We start from the raw sequence: 15,513 nt of genomic DNA, 5'->3' as shown, positions 1-15,513 counted from the left end.
TCTAGGCAACTCGTTCTTCGAAAATCACCTGCAAGTTATTGAGGTCTGTGTTCAGACTATTTTTTCCAGATTGAATTTTTGACATTCTCTTCTATAACCCTACAGCTGAAGGTATGAAGTTCTCCAGGCCTTCACTGTAATGTGTTTCATGTTATCTGAAGGCTGAAAAAGAATTCCCCACTATTGTGTTGAGAACAGAAATAAGTGTGTGTGTGTGTGTGTGTGTGTGTGTGTGTGTGTGTGTGTGTGTGTGTGTGCGCGCTTTTAGACTGATGTTTGACTTCGGGCTCCAAAGTTATGTCATGCACTGTAGATGCATCGCATCATTTAACAAATATGAAGGCAAGAGCTTCTACACATTGCACATGGAAGTGAGAGTTTTTCTTGCTTTGCATATCAAAAGTAATTTGCAGCATTTAAAAAAATGAGGCTTCTAAAAATAAGCATGAGGAATGAAAAATGTCACTGCATTTATAGTTCAAAGACAAGGTGTAATAGAGAAAAAATATTCACTGACAATTAAAAGAAATCAGTTTGTAGTTTAAAAAAAAACATGACTCTTCCTTGGCCTTCATAATGAATAAAGTTTTTCCTTTAGTCAAGGACGATTCATTTTCATTTGCATGTCAAGTACAAATCACTCGAATTAAAAAATAATGTTCACTAAAGGATATATTTTTTTGACCAAAGCCTCAAATTAAAATGTGTCAGTGTCACTAGTGGCCCTGGTGCTAAATGAATGAATGAATGAATAATTCACTGACATTTCAGTCACTCAGTCACCACCTACTGGCAAAATCCTGTAATTGATACAAACACTATTTAAGGGGTCAGGTTACTTTCAATAGGTGATTTAAATTATACATAGTTTTTGCTAACTAACTAATTAACTAACTAATTAACTAACTAATTAACTAAATAACTATAGATTATTTAAATAATAATAATAACAGATATTTACATATATTAAATTCTATTTGGATGTCAGGTACAAATCACACCAATTAAATAATGTTCACTAAAGGAGTTTTCTTTTTTCAACTCAAGCCTCAAATCAAAATGTTTCAGTGCCACCAGTGTCCCTAGGTTCTGAATGACTGAATGAATGAATGAATGACAAATACATTAAAGATTCTTAGTCGCCACCTACTGGCATTATAACGTAACTATTACAAATGCTTTATGAGGTGTCAGCTTACTTTTAATAGGTAATTTACTTGATTTTAAACACAACCATAGATAGCAGTGTTTATATCCAAATTGTACATTTTATCTAAGTATGTGAATGTTTGTATCAGATAAATTTCACAGGACACACACAATCACATATTACAATAGGGCCTATGCATATAAAGGCATGAGCTTCCTAAAATTGTACACAGCTATATATTATTAAAATAATAACACTATTCTATAACATATAATAGATATACATTTGTATTCTAATATAATTCTATAAATAATTCCATGTGGATGTTAGTTACCAATCCCTCAAAATCATTTAAATAATAATGTTTACTAAATTATTTTATTTTTTAACCCAAGCCTCAAATCAAAATATTTCAGTGTCACCTGTGGCCCTGATGCTGAATGAATGAATGATTCAATGACAAATACATTTCAGTCACTCAGTCGCCACCTACTAGCATAATGCTGTAATTGACGCAAACACTATTTGAGGTGTACTTTGACATGTCATTTACTTGATCGCATATTACAATAGGGCCTATATATATGAATGCATAAGCTTACATAAATTGTACAGTTTTTTGCTAACTAACTAACTAACTAACTAACTAACTAACTAACTAACTAACTATAGATAATTTAAATATTATTTAAATATTAATAATAACATATATTTTCATATATTAAATTCCATTTGGATGTCAGGTATAAATCACTCTATTTAATTCAATTTTCAATTCAATTCAATTCAGCTTTATTTGTATAGCGCTTTTACAATGTAGATTGTGTCAAAGCAGCTTGACATAAATGGTCATAGTAACTGGATCTGCCCAAATTAAAAAAACAAAAAACAAAAAAAAAAAACTCAAAACTAAATACACCACATTCAGATTTGCATACCTGGTTGGACTTTGGACTTCCAACAATAAATAGAAAATACAATGTAAAACTACTCCACCCCCACTGTTTTTGTTTTCATTTGAACAATCCTAAACATCATAGCCAGAAAAGTAGATTATTTCTATAAAATAACATTAAATAAACTTCCTGTTCATAAAAAGGCACACACACTAATATACAGCTGGACTATCTAAAGCTTTGATTACAGCACACATGAGCAATGGCATTGTTTCAAATATGCATCTGCATTGTGACAACATGCTTTCCTGTGCAGAGTTAGTTTCTTCACCAAGAACTTATATTGATGATGGGAGAGTCAGATTTAATAATAATAATAATAATAATAATAATAATAATAATAATAATAATAATAATAATAATAATAATAATCATAATCATAATAAACAGAGAACTATATATTTAACTCCATTTGGATGTCAGCTACCAATCCTTCAAATTTTGTCCACTTAAGTGGCCCACTTAAGCTTTTCCAAACATTAACTTTCACATAGCGTGTAATACACAATTTGTCTATGAAAATGCTTGTGTTTAGATACACATTCATGGATGAGTGCTAACAATGTCTATTTTGACCCACCCTCAAATAATGTAGCTGTTTAGATCTTGATGTCGACATGTAAAAAATGATTTTTTTTTTTTTTGCATGGCGAAAACAAATCCATTTTGTCTGTACTTCCAAAGAAAGAGGAGTTGGGTCAAAGTGACATGGTAAAACAAACACCATCATTACTATTCCCATTGCTATGTATGCAAACACTAAGGAGGCCTCTCGAGCTAAAATTTAGATATCATCATGTTTTTGTTTCCAACAATGGTAGACCAATCACAATATTCAACCATTTGACCAATCAGAGTAGACTTAAGTTCTTTGAAAAGAGGAGATTAGAAAGACTGGATCCTTCAATGAACCACTTCAGATATTGTGATAAAAGATGTGTATATTTAATATATTTTAGTACCTCATGTTGATGTAAACCTAATACAGGACACAAAATTAGGAACATTTAATACAACATACTACACTGCAGAGACACTTTAACATAATCAAGCTTCCATGGTTGTGTGAGTAGAATATGTACTGTACAGTATATCCATCTTTGTAATCAAGGCGTTAAGATATTTTGCTTCCTGATACTGTGCCGCTCATCATTTCTTCACTGCACAATCTCCTGGGAAGGTTTGAAAATAGAAGTGTGACACATCAACACGGCTTGAATGCAGTGTTTTGGCATATGTTGTAAGAGAAGGCTGTCTGATCCTAAAAAAAAAAGTGGCACTGGATGAATCTTGTGCTTTGGCTGGATCATACATTTACAGTACAGGCATCAGCCCATGAAAATACCTAGGGAGCGTTACATAACTTGAGCTCCACAGAAGCAGGCTAGCATAAGATTTAGAGATAACATAAAATAAGAGATTAAAGGAACACATTGCTGATGACAAAGGCGAGGACAAATGACTGCTGTGGCCATAACGTATAAGTGAAGAAAGGACAAGGCTGCAAGCGTGGAGAGTCTCAAACGAAAGTGAAATGTCGTTTAAAAAACATTTTCTTTCTGCAGTCTTGTGTTTGACTGAATGAAACGTGAAATTAGGTTGTCATGTAAAATTTTTAAAAGTGGGCACATGATAAGAGAGTTGCAGAGCAAAAATACTAGTTTTAAAAGTAATTGACATCCAATTTTAAAAAATATTTTTTCACAAAAACTAGGAACTTACCTCAAAGTATGTTGCTTTGAAAATCATTTGAAAATCATTCAGTGACGTGCTTTAAATTGTTTTTGTTTTTAATCGAATAATCATAAGGCTTTCCTCAAAACTAAATACGCCACATTCAGACTTGCATGCTTGGTAGGACTTTTGACCTCCATAATAAATAGAAAATACAACTTAAAACAAGACAACTACCACTGTTTTTGTTTTCATTTGATATAACAGCCATGAAATGACATTATAATAGCCATACATAAGATTATTCATAACATACATTAAATAATGTAAATAATGTTTATTTGTTAAAGGTGTCCTACAAAGAAAATATGGGTATACCTACAGTAGGCATAGTCCAAAAACAAGAGTTCTGTACATGGAAATGTCCATCATTGTTTCCTTATTCTCATCTAAATTCCCAGTGAAAAAAGCCCAGCCCAGTGTGTTTTGTTCATTTTTCATGTTTATAGTGAAATTTACCAGATATGTTTGTAATCTGAGGTAACATACACATTGTTTTTCATGAGTTGTTGTGTTTAATGCACGTTTAAGCATTCTGCACACAGTACAAAGTCCTGGCTGCGATGGAAGAATCTACAGGTAATTGACTAGCCTGCCTGCAGTCCTGACCTGTCTTCAATAAGAAATGCATGTTGCATTTTGAAGCGCAAAATGCTCCAGAGAATTTACCAAATATATGTGTAATTTGAGGTAACGCACATAGAGTTTTGTGTTTAATGCATGTTTAAGTATTGTGTGTTTTTACTCAGTTCTTAGCGCCTTTTATGTAGAATGAAATAATAGCAATAAACTTTATTAAACATCATTTGTTTACGTAGAGGTTTATTATTTCCTGGCCATGTTTACATTTACATTATAACTCCTTAACAACCCAACACATCTCTGTCTCTTTTGTTGAGTTTAATTTTAGGTTACCCCGTCTGATGGGGTTTTATTAGATAGATAGCTCACTCACTTCATGCTAAAATAAACCTCACCACCTCCTTAAGTTAAAAAGACTTCACAGGGCATATACTATACTTTTTACTAAAATATTTTTTTTACAAATGAAGTATGATTATTTTAAATGCTTATTTCAGAGTGCATCATGATGTATGCTCTTGGGTGAGAGAGCAGAGCTCTTAATCATGACCATTCCAAATATGGCCAATAATGACCTTTTGATCCTAGTATGGGTTTATGGGGTTAATTGATTACAGCACAGATTAGCAATTATGACATTGTTTAAAATATGTTTCTGCATTGTCACAACATTTTCCTGTCCAGAGTTGCATTTATTTTTGCCAAGATCTTGTATTGATGATGGGAGAGTCAAACCACTGGGCAAAATCATCTCCAGAACATCCCAAAGTTTCTCAATAGGGGATTCTGGATTCTGTGATGGCCAATCCATGTGTAAAAAGAATATATCATGCTCTCGTGCTCTTTCATAATTCGAGCCTCACAAATCCTTGCATTGTCAAGTTGGAATATGCCCATGCCATCCAGGAAGAAAAAATACATTGATGGAGTAACCTGGGTATTTGGCATATTTAGGAAGTCAGCTGACCTCCCCAGAGGTTTCTTTGCTGGATGTTTGTTAACAATTTAACTCTTTAGATCATCATATTTTAAATATAATCATCTATGCAGTAATGATTCAAGGGGAGGCTCTTAACTATTTGCTTAGTTAAACCCATATGATGACTTCTTTATTTTTTTTTGGACAGGCAGTGTATAAACACATTCATTCACATTCAAAATCGAAACAATTAATTGTTATTGTTCAGGCAATATGCATATTTGTTCCTATTATCTACACTATGTTCAAATGTGCTGAAATACAAGAGTATAATGTGTTTCTTTTTGTCAGTTTTAATGAACAGCCCTTATACTGTAAGTGTATAAAGATAAACAAGTACTGTATAACTAGAAAAAAAGACAAGCACACTAAAATGTTCAAAGTCTGTGCTAGAGTACAATGGAAAGGTTTATTAAATAATAAAGTTATGAAACTTAACTTTACGCTCTTCCAAACCTACATGCCCGAGACAAATAATAAATTCATGAGACCAAAGACTGCCTGTTAGATATACCCAAGATGAATTATATATATCATGTGTAACAACTACAGAGACATCAGATGCAGTGGTAAATGTCAGGACTATAGCCAAGGTTAGGATGGGTAAGAAGAGCACCAAGTCCACAAGAACACAAGAAACGTCCTGAATGCATTCTGAGAAAAGACTATTGTTTTGAACAAATCTCTTGAATGATGTTGCCTTTAAAAGGGGGTTTACTCTATTTTGAACACTACTACATTAATATAACAATAACATGCGTTTGCTTCAGTTGAAATAATAATTTGGTTTCATGATATGCATAAATCCATGCAGATCTCCATGCAAATTGTTTAATATAAAGTTAATTACAGTCAATGTAAAGTCTGAAAAAGCCTGTACAGAAATGTTATAAATGGCAATACATGCAAATAACATGTACGACATACAAGTTTATATTTGGATTTCACAAATTAACTCATTAAGAGAATAAGCACAACCCTGTTAGACCATGCACCGGGGCGCAAAGTGTATTTTTCCGTCCTTTAAATTGCAAAAGTGGATTTGGAAACACCTTTGGGGGTTTATTTTAACAATCTAGTCGCAAAGTCCAAGGTTTAAGGCGCAAGAGCATTAAGGGCGTGTCCGAATCCACTTTTGCTATTTTAAGGATGGAAAAATACGCTTTGCGCCGTGGCGCATGGTCTAAAAGGGTTCAGCTAATACTCTTAATGAGTTATAAGTGTTTTTTGAGTATAAACCAATCAAAGTCTCATCTCCCATTAACTTTAAGAGTCAGTTGCGTCCCGCCATTGCGCATTTGCTATTTACATGGCAGACTTTGTAAGTGGAAAAACTAAACACTTCACTAGCGAGAAAACAGTTAAACAGAGCATCCACAGCACTAGAATGAGAGAACAAGCATCCATATTCTTTACTTTTACTTTCACTATCTTCTGTGGATAAGGAACTGTGTCGTACGCACTAACATTCATTAGCCTACATAATTAATTTTGCTTAAGCACAAAAATTAGTCTATTTCAAAACTATTTCTAAATTAAGTTTTAATTTCCAGCAAATGACTTAATAAACAATAATAAGTGTGGTCAAAAAACAGAGTTATTTCCAAATGCACATGCTATGCCCCACATAATCTAAAACCTGACAGGTGGGCAAATCTAAGCTTGTTTTTAATAAAACAAATATAAATATGCATATAATAAATAATACTGCTAATAATAATAACATTATACAAAAGAAAACTGTCATGAATAAACTAAAAAAAAAGCCCCCCCGAGATGAAGAAGGCATGGAGGCGGTGATTTTTAAGTAATAATTTTTGTAATACTCTAATCCTTTAATTAATTTTCATTTGTAAAGATATTTGCATATTGCTGTACATCCTGTGTGTATTAAGCAATGTGTAAGCGAGGTGCACAACTAACGTGCTCTGCGCTGGACTCTAGACCTCCACTCGGCTGGTCTATTAAACAGTCTATTTTAAATCCTCAAAATAGCAACGGGCCAGCAATGAGCCTTAAAACTCCTCCTTTTTTAGACCAGAATGCCTATGGGCTCACATATGAACGCAAATGCATTTGCTATTTAAACAGTGTGGTGTAACATTTTAAAACGACTCTTGCATCAAGCTGAAACTAGCAAACAACATGGGCCTTGTGCCACATTGCGTCGGGTGTATGATAGGGCCCTTAATGTTTTTGCGCCATGCACTTTAGACTTTGCGGCTAGATCGTTAAAATAGAGTCCTCACTGTATGTCGCTGACTTCTTTAGAAATTCTGTTATGGGGTAACCAGATAGATTTTTTTTTTGTACATTATATATATATATATGTAAATAGCCATTTTCTTCAATATCCGTTTTCAATATCTTTAAGTATATATTTGAACAATTACAAATTTGTAATTCCAATGGTTGAAATTAAATACATTACATAAATACATGTGAACTGACATTTTTGCAGTATTTTGAAATATATGCAGTGTATATGACATATATTTTTTATTTGTGAAATCCACATGTCATGTATGTAATTTGCATATATTTACATAGATAAGATTTCTATTCAAGAGATTTTGGCAATATTCAAATCATGTGTCAGGTGTCATGAAGGTGTCTGTATTTGTGATAGCAAGTTCAGCCTTTCGAAATAAAAAAACCCCGAAATCTCTACCTCAGTTCACTTCAAACATTTGCCACGCTACCTGACATTTCAGTTGGGATGAAGTCGAAATATTTCACAGCTTCTCTGGCCCGTTAATCAGTGTGAGCTTACTTAAATGGATTTGGATGCTATAACATGGCATTCAGAGGCAGAACCTGCAAATTCTCTGCACACACAGCCAACGTGAAGGAATCCAAGAGTGCATTTTCTAGAAATATCTATGCGTCTGTTATGAGTGTGTGCATGCTTCGAATGTGCAAAACACCTCCATATTGGAGGTTACAAGTGGATTTCAAGTTAATTCAGCTTATGTGTTTCACAAATAAAGCAGAGATTTGAGAGCGGCTGAAATCTGCTGTGGGTGAGATATGGTATGTATCTGTCTGTGTCATTCATCACTGAGATTTGCGCTGTATTGTAAGCTATTGGCATGTCTTGGCAGGTTGCCTAATAGCACAAGAGAAGCTGGCTCTGATATATATCCACACAGCTAACTCCTCGTATCTAACAAACCACTGCATCTGTCCTCACTGAGGGATGATCCAGTTCATTATAAAACTGCATTAGCAAGAACTACCCAGGGAGGAAAACAAAGCATTAGCCACAACTGCAACCACAACTTTTCACATTAATTAAAATGGTTTGAGCACATATACTGCAGTGATAAAGGGTCCGGAGGGACCGAATTCATGCAAGTCATCCAGTTCGAAACATCAAAATATAGTTTAAAGCAGAGCAGAAGTGAATGCATCAGCTAGTTTTTGGATAAAACTTATAAAAAAATATGCATTTGGTTGTAAAACTGAATTTAGAACTGATGTGCCAAATGACAGCTGCACTGTAAAAATTATATGATTAATTAGTCCTGACAGCATATATTTTAGGTCATTGTTATTAAACTAAGTTAATCATCTAATTTAGTTAGTTAATTAGTTAGTTAGTTAGTTAGTTAGTTAGTTTAGTTAATCATTCTAACTTAATTTTATAAGTTAAGCAAGCTGTTTTAAGTCTGTTTAACATAATCTAAGTTCAATGGAGTCACAAGTTTAATTTGATTCAGCTTAAAATTTTAAGGCAATCAGGATTTTTTCTTTACAGTATGTCTGAAGTTGAATATTACTTTTTCACGAAGCTATATATATGAAGTGCCAATAAAATTACATAAATAACATTGTTTTTTAAAGACAATATGACAGTTTAGCCAAAACCTTGAATTTTATCATGATTATTTTGAATAATAATATTTTGAAAGTCAATTCAGTCCAAACATATTTTTTGGTCCCATTTTCATTATGGGTTTTAGCAACGTAAAGGGGGGATGAATACACAATATGAGTAATATATAAAAGTTTTATACAAAAATATACATAAAAAAAATTTAAATTATGTTTTTTATATTTTGACTAGTGTACATTGCATCCAAAATTTTTAGCAACGTTTAAATTGACCAGGTTTTTATCTTGCATCAGTTGTCAATGTCGTCTATCTCGGTTTTTACTATTTTACTTCTGGAGAAATACAGTAAGTGTACTATACATACTAAAGAAAGGGGGATGTAGTACATCCCTAGCAGTCCACTCGTTCATTATAGTTTACTTTAGATTGTTGTTCTACCAAAAAAATGCAATAACATACACTCAAAAAAATGAATGAATGGTATCATTAACGGTTTGAAACCTTATGATTTGATTTAAAAGTTGTTGTTTTTTTTAAATGTATGCTGTCAGATTCCTTAGAATCAATCTAAATCATATGTTATGAGATTTAATCAGTTAAAATATATGAATATGGAATAAATATATCTGTAGAAAAAGCAAAATCCAATTTGTTAAATTGTATGAGATTGAATTACTTAATATGCAGGGGCAAAATGGCACAGCTCCATACCACACACACACTCTCAGAAATAAAGGTACAAAATCTGTCACTGTCACCTTTTTAAAAGGGTCATTTTTGTTTCTAACAAGTCACTAAAGGTACATATCAATACCTAAAAGTCACCGATAGTACCTTAAAGGTACAAAAGTGAACCAAAAAGTTACAAAAGTGTACCTTAAATGTACTAATGTCCACCTCTACAGTACAAAACTGTACCTTTTGAAAATGTGCCACCCCAGTGATAGATTTTGTACCTTTATTTCTGAGTGTGCAATAGATGAATTAAAAAGAAGCACTTAAAACTGATTGGATGTATTGGTATCATGACATAAAACTTGTTCTTGTTAGTTCCATTTATGTTTAACCACCAGATAGCAATCACATAAAGTTTATTAGTTCAATTATGTTCAAAGTATGTAATCCAAATGGATGGAAATTGAATATGCAATCAGAATCGATTCTTCTTCTTTGTTATATTTTTATATTGTACTTGAGAGGTACTGGACAAAATCTAAAATTTTGAGATAAGGGGACTTTTAAAACAAGGAAACTTGGCATTTCTAAAAAGACAGGTTCAAAATAGCTTGACATGACTCGAGTACAGTAACTTCCTATTTCTTGGCTGCATCTAACTTTAGCATACATCATAATTTCACCTTTACAGTGGCTGAAAGATTGCGTTCTGTGCATTTTTCAGCAAGATATATAGAAGAAAAGAAGTATATACATGCTTAATGTAGAGAGCTGTAATAACATAGATCCAACTTTCTCCTGGTTCAAACGCGTCAATTCCACTTTATTTATTCTTGAAGGGAACATCTGAAATATATTATTTGTTTTAGACTGCTGTCTTAAACTGAATGTGACAACGTCTGGTTTTTGATAACTGTGCTCTAAAAATGCTTGATTGTATCAACTCAAATTTGGGTCAAATATGGACAAACTCAACAGATGGGTTAAATCTTTTAATTCATTTTAAATTACATTTGAACCCAACAGTTAGTCCATATCTGACCCAAATTTGTACTATCTGCAAAATGACACATTGCAACAAATCTCGTCCATTGTGTAAACACTGCAAAATGATGACAGAAAATTAATCTGTGAAATATTTTGAAAGAGCCTTACGTAATATTCATAGACTGTAAAAAATATGAACGTAGTATCCATGATGTCTCCCATAGTTAGGTCCACACGGAATATGCATGCGCAGAATTCTGCAGATTTCCTCAGATTTCCTTAGATTTTTAGCCCATCGTTGATTCTGTTTATTGACTTATGTAAATGTGTGTTAATTTGTATTTATTCAGTTTAATAATTTTTTTCAGTAATAATATTGACTAATATGAAAATTGACATGATTTATTTACATAATACAGTATGTAAAGTAATATTTTCTTTCTTTTAGTAGATATACAGTATTATATGAGAGACTTGCTTTGTTAACCAAATAAAGTGGATCTTATTGGATCTTATTGGAAGTTAAAAATGTATTATTTTATATTTTATATACAAAGGTTTTAGTTATGATACTTCTAAAATCATTCAGCATAAATGTGCAAATTTTTAACAAAATTCTAAACAGTAATGACAAAAAAATGTCTGCAGATTCTGTCTGGTCCTACTCATAGGTTTCTGAAAGGTTTCTGTAACCAAAAATGGGCAAAGAGGTGGAGCGCGAGTGGAGTTAAAGATGGCTGCTAGCATTTTGCTTAGATGGGGTTTTCTTTGGGAGAAACGCTTAACACTTTATTACCTGCGATTTGTTTCTGTTTTGACCACATGTGCTAGGTTGTTTACTATATCAATAAAGTGTTTAGTCTTTTAAAAAAAGTTTGCTGTATTACATTGAGCCACTAAGCATTGTTCTTATGACATTTTCTACAGGAGGAAAATGCTAATTACTTCCAAATAAAGCTAAGGTGACGTGACAGCAAGCAGCGAGACCTAGCTTTCACTCAAGTGGCCACGCGTTTAATTATGCAGACTTAATATAAATGAAACACATAGGTTATAAACAAATTCACCTCCCTCACAGTTGTTATGAAGTGTAACATTAGCTACACTAAATTTGTTTTTTGTAGCAGGTTGTAAACATCTTTTTTTCTGCTGTAAATTTGGCCATTTTAACACTGGGGTGAACAGAAATGTGCTCTATTTTAAAGCCAGACCCAGCGGAATTTCGATGATTTGCTGTTTCAGTTACTTCTGTATTGGCTTCACGTGGGATACTGGGATGTTGTCGTTTTGCAATAATTCAAACAATTACTGAAGACAAAAAAAAAATCCTAATTAAACCCACACTCATGGCATCTAACATTCAGTTACATTAGTCATTTAAGAAGTTCTCATTACAGCAATCACACGAGCGTTAGCTATGCAAAATGGTGGTGGAATAGCCACGGAAGCCCAACAACCCGAGTCATTTACAGGCTTCATAACAAAAGAGTGCAACTGTAAATCATTGGTGAGTTTCTAAGCTGGTAGCAGATGGGAGGGCCTGAAAATAGCAAAGTTGGCATGAAAAATGAATGCTGCGGGGCTTACTGTTTGACAAATTTGCCAGTTGTGGCTTGATCACAAAAGCAAATTAAAATAACAAGGCAGAGATTACGTTTCAAAATACCTGTGAACACAGCACCTAACAAATCGGTGAATACATCAATATATGCCAAACAAGGTTTCCTAGGGTTCAGGGCCTTTGTGATTCTTCTTTCGTAAACAGATTTGACATGTGCAAAAAAAAAAAAAAAAAAAAAAGGCAGGTTGACTCATTCTAAACAGGCTGTTTTTATTGTTGGGATAAACCTAGGCTTGGTGGGAAAACCCAATAGAGTTAAATAGGATTTTCTATTATCGCACTGAAGCCAGAGGTTGGTGGGTTAACTGAAAATGAATGCTAATCCAATCTATTATTTTCCCTCCTAATAGGTTTTAAAACATCATAGCATGTCTGACTGTAAAGTTCAATGATGTTGGTGTCAGTCGGATGTACTGAATGACTAACTGGCACATCTCCCAACCAACAATAATTAATTTATCATGTTACGAAGACGCTCTGAAGGAAGGGATGATTTATACAGGCTCGCACCTTTATCCTCCCAACAAGTATGACATGTTATTTTAATTACAAGATCAATTAATAACCCACCTCTTCAGCCAGAGGCTAAAATGAGTTTTCTCCACAATTAAGGAATGGACTCATCAGTCCATGACTTATCAGCTTATAAACAGAGCGACTGCTCCAATTGCTGTCTCCACCTCATTGTCCTATTCTGTTCGCCAGCGCTGGGTTTAGCAGCCAAGATTTATTAATTCATTAAGTTTTCCATTTAAAATTCAAGAATAACATCATGTTCTTTCTCTAACACATCCAATCCTTATAAATAACGCTCATGCTAAGGGAACATAGGCTTTGTGTGCCCCGCAGAGAATACGCACTGTGGAGAAAAGTACTCAGTTGAATGAAATCATTAACCACAGTGTCACAAATCTATGTAAATAGACAAATTGGCTTTTAGCCTATCATGCTGAAGAATAGGAACCGTATTGTACTGCGCAGGGAAGATGGGCACTTCAGACAACCACTTATTTGTCTGGGAAGCCTTAGGATATCAAAGGGGAACAATTCATAGAGTCATTTACCAAAATGCAGTAGAGTCTTTTGTTAGTTTGTGCGTCAGAGCTATAGCCTGTAGATTTGGGGGGACAATTGGGTCAGTCACTGAGATCTTTCATTACTTGTCATTTCTAGTTTCAAGGCCTACATTTACATCGCAGAAATTGAGGAGGGACAAAGAAATGTGTGTGTCTAGTGCACGTCAAGGCTACATTAAAGATTCAATTTCACTATGCGAAAGTGTATGTGACAAATAAAGGCCTGAATTAAGAGTACACAAACTGTATTTTTCGTTGTAATTTCATTACATTCTTTGGGGTTCACTTATAATGTCAGCAAGATTTTTACATTATAATTTAGAAGTATCATTTCCTATCCTGGTTTTGAAATAAATATACACAAATGCCTCAACAGCAGCTGTTTCCAAGGGTCACTGTGCATAAGCCATCTGTTATGTTGGAACAGTCAGAGCTATTCACGAGCAAATTGTATAAAAATTTACAGTTGAACTCAGAATTATTACAGTAGCTCCCCTTAAATTATTAGCCCATCTGTTTACTTTTTTCCCTAATTTCTGTTTAACGGAGAGAAGATTTTTTCAACACATTTCTAAACATAATATTTTTAATAACTTATTTCTGATAACAGATTTATTTTATCTTTGCCATGATGACAGTTAATAATATTTGACTAGATATTTTTCAAGACACTTCTATACAGCTTAAAGTGACATTTAAAGGCTTAACTAGGTTAATTAGGCCAGTTATTGTATAACGATGTTTTGTTCTGAGGACAGTCAGGGAAAAAAATTAGCTTAAAGGGGCTAATAATTTTGACCTTAAAATTATTATTTTTTATTTAAAACTTCTTTTATTCTAACCAAAATAAAACAAACAAGACTTTCTCCAGAAGAAAAAATATTATCAGACATACTGTAAAAATGTCCTGGCTCTGTTACACATCATTTAATAATTCTGACTTCAACTGTATATCTGCAACCTGGACAGTATGATAAAGTCATCTGAAATCAAAATTGATTTAATTTGTCTTCTTGTAGTGTTTATAAGAAATGCATGTGCCTATTTAAGTTCATGTCCCCTCATAATCTTTAATCGAATATGTTAAATTTCCCTCTCTGCTTAAAATGACTTCTCTTCTCTAACTGTCATGTACTGTACTGTAGAGCTGAAGATTTGCCCGTACTCAACGGGACCCGACGGGTTTGGGTGGTTTCGCGCTTAATTTCTATCATTTTAGATGGCGTCACGCCGGACTTGGGCTAGCCCAGCAAATGAACAGTCATGTGATGCATTTCGATTAGCGTGAGAAAGTAATCAAAGTGTTTGTTACAACATTAAAATCCATCCCTGCAAAGATGAAACAAATGATAACGTAGAAGTCAAAAAGAGCAAATTTGGACTGCGGTCAGAGCACCCACCAATTCAAAAAGAACAATCATTTTAGCCACCGAGGTATTTCGGCGGTCGCTCATACATTGTGTATTACAGTAGAGCACTAAACAGCAATGTATAGCAAGCTGACAGAGAAATCGACCAGGACATTGAAACCGCTGTCATGGAAAATGAAATGGATGTTCGTGGCTGGTGGAAGATGAACAAACAATCCTATCCAAAACATGCTAAATTAGCCAGAACAGTATGCATCCTGGCCAGTAGTAGCAGTAGTGAGAGGGTGTTCAGTGCTGCTCAGTGACCGCAGGACTGCGCTAAAGCCATTTACGGTGGATTTAATAATGTTCCTCCACAAAAACACAAAGCCTAATCTTGGTGAGTAAAAGATTTTAAATTATATTTAAGCAATTAAAATTATAACTAAATATTAGTTAAACCATAAAATCGTAATGTAGACAGAGTATATAGTCTAACGTTGGCATTATTCTTTTCTTATTCAGCTTTACCGTCGCCTTAATACCAGACTGTGAAGAGAAAGAAC

The 15,513-nt window shown here is 33.7% G+C and overlaps 1 protein-coding gene across 12 annotated transcripts in view; it reads right to left on the bottom strand.

Annotated features, from left to right (window-relative positions):
- negr1 (neuronal growth regulator 1) overlaps positions 1–15,513 on the bottom strand; it is a 349,508-nt gene that overhangs the window by 221,956 nt on the left and 112,039 nt on the right.

This window comes from Danio rerio, chromosome 6 (genome assembly GCF_049306965.1).
Source record: "Danio rerio strain Tuebingen ecotype United States chromosome 6, GRCz12tu, whole genome shotgun sequence".
NCBI classification, from domain to species: Eukaryota; Metazoa; Chordata; class Actinopteri; order Cypriniformes; family Danionidae; genus Danio; species Danio rerio.
This window is presented reverse-complemented; position numbering and strand designations above follow the sequence as displayed.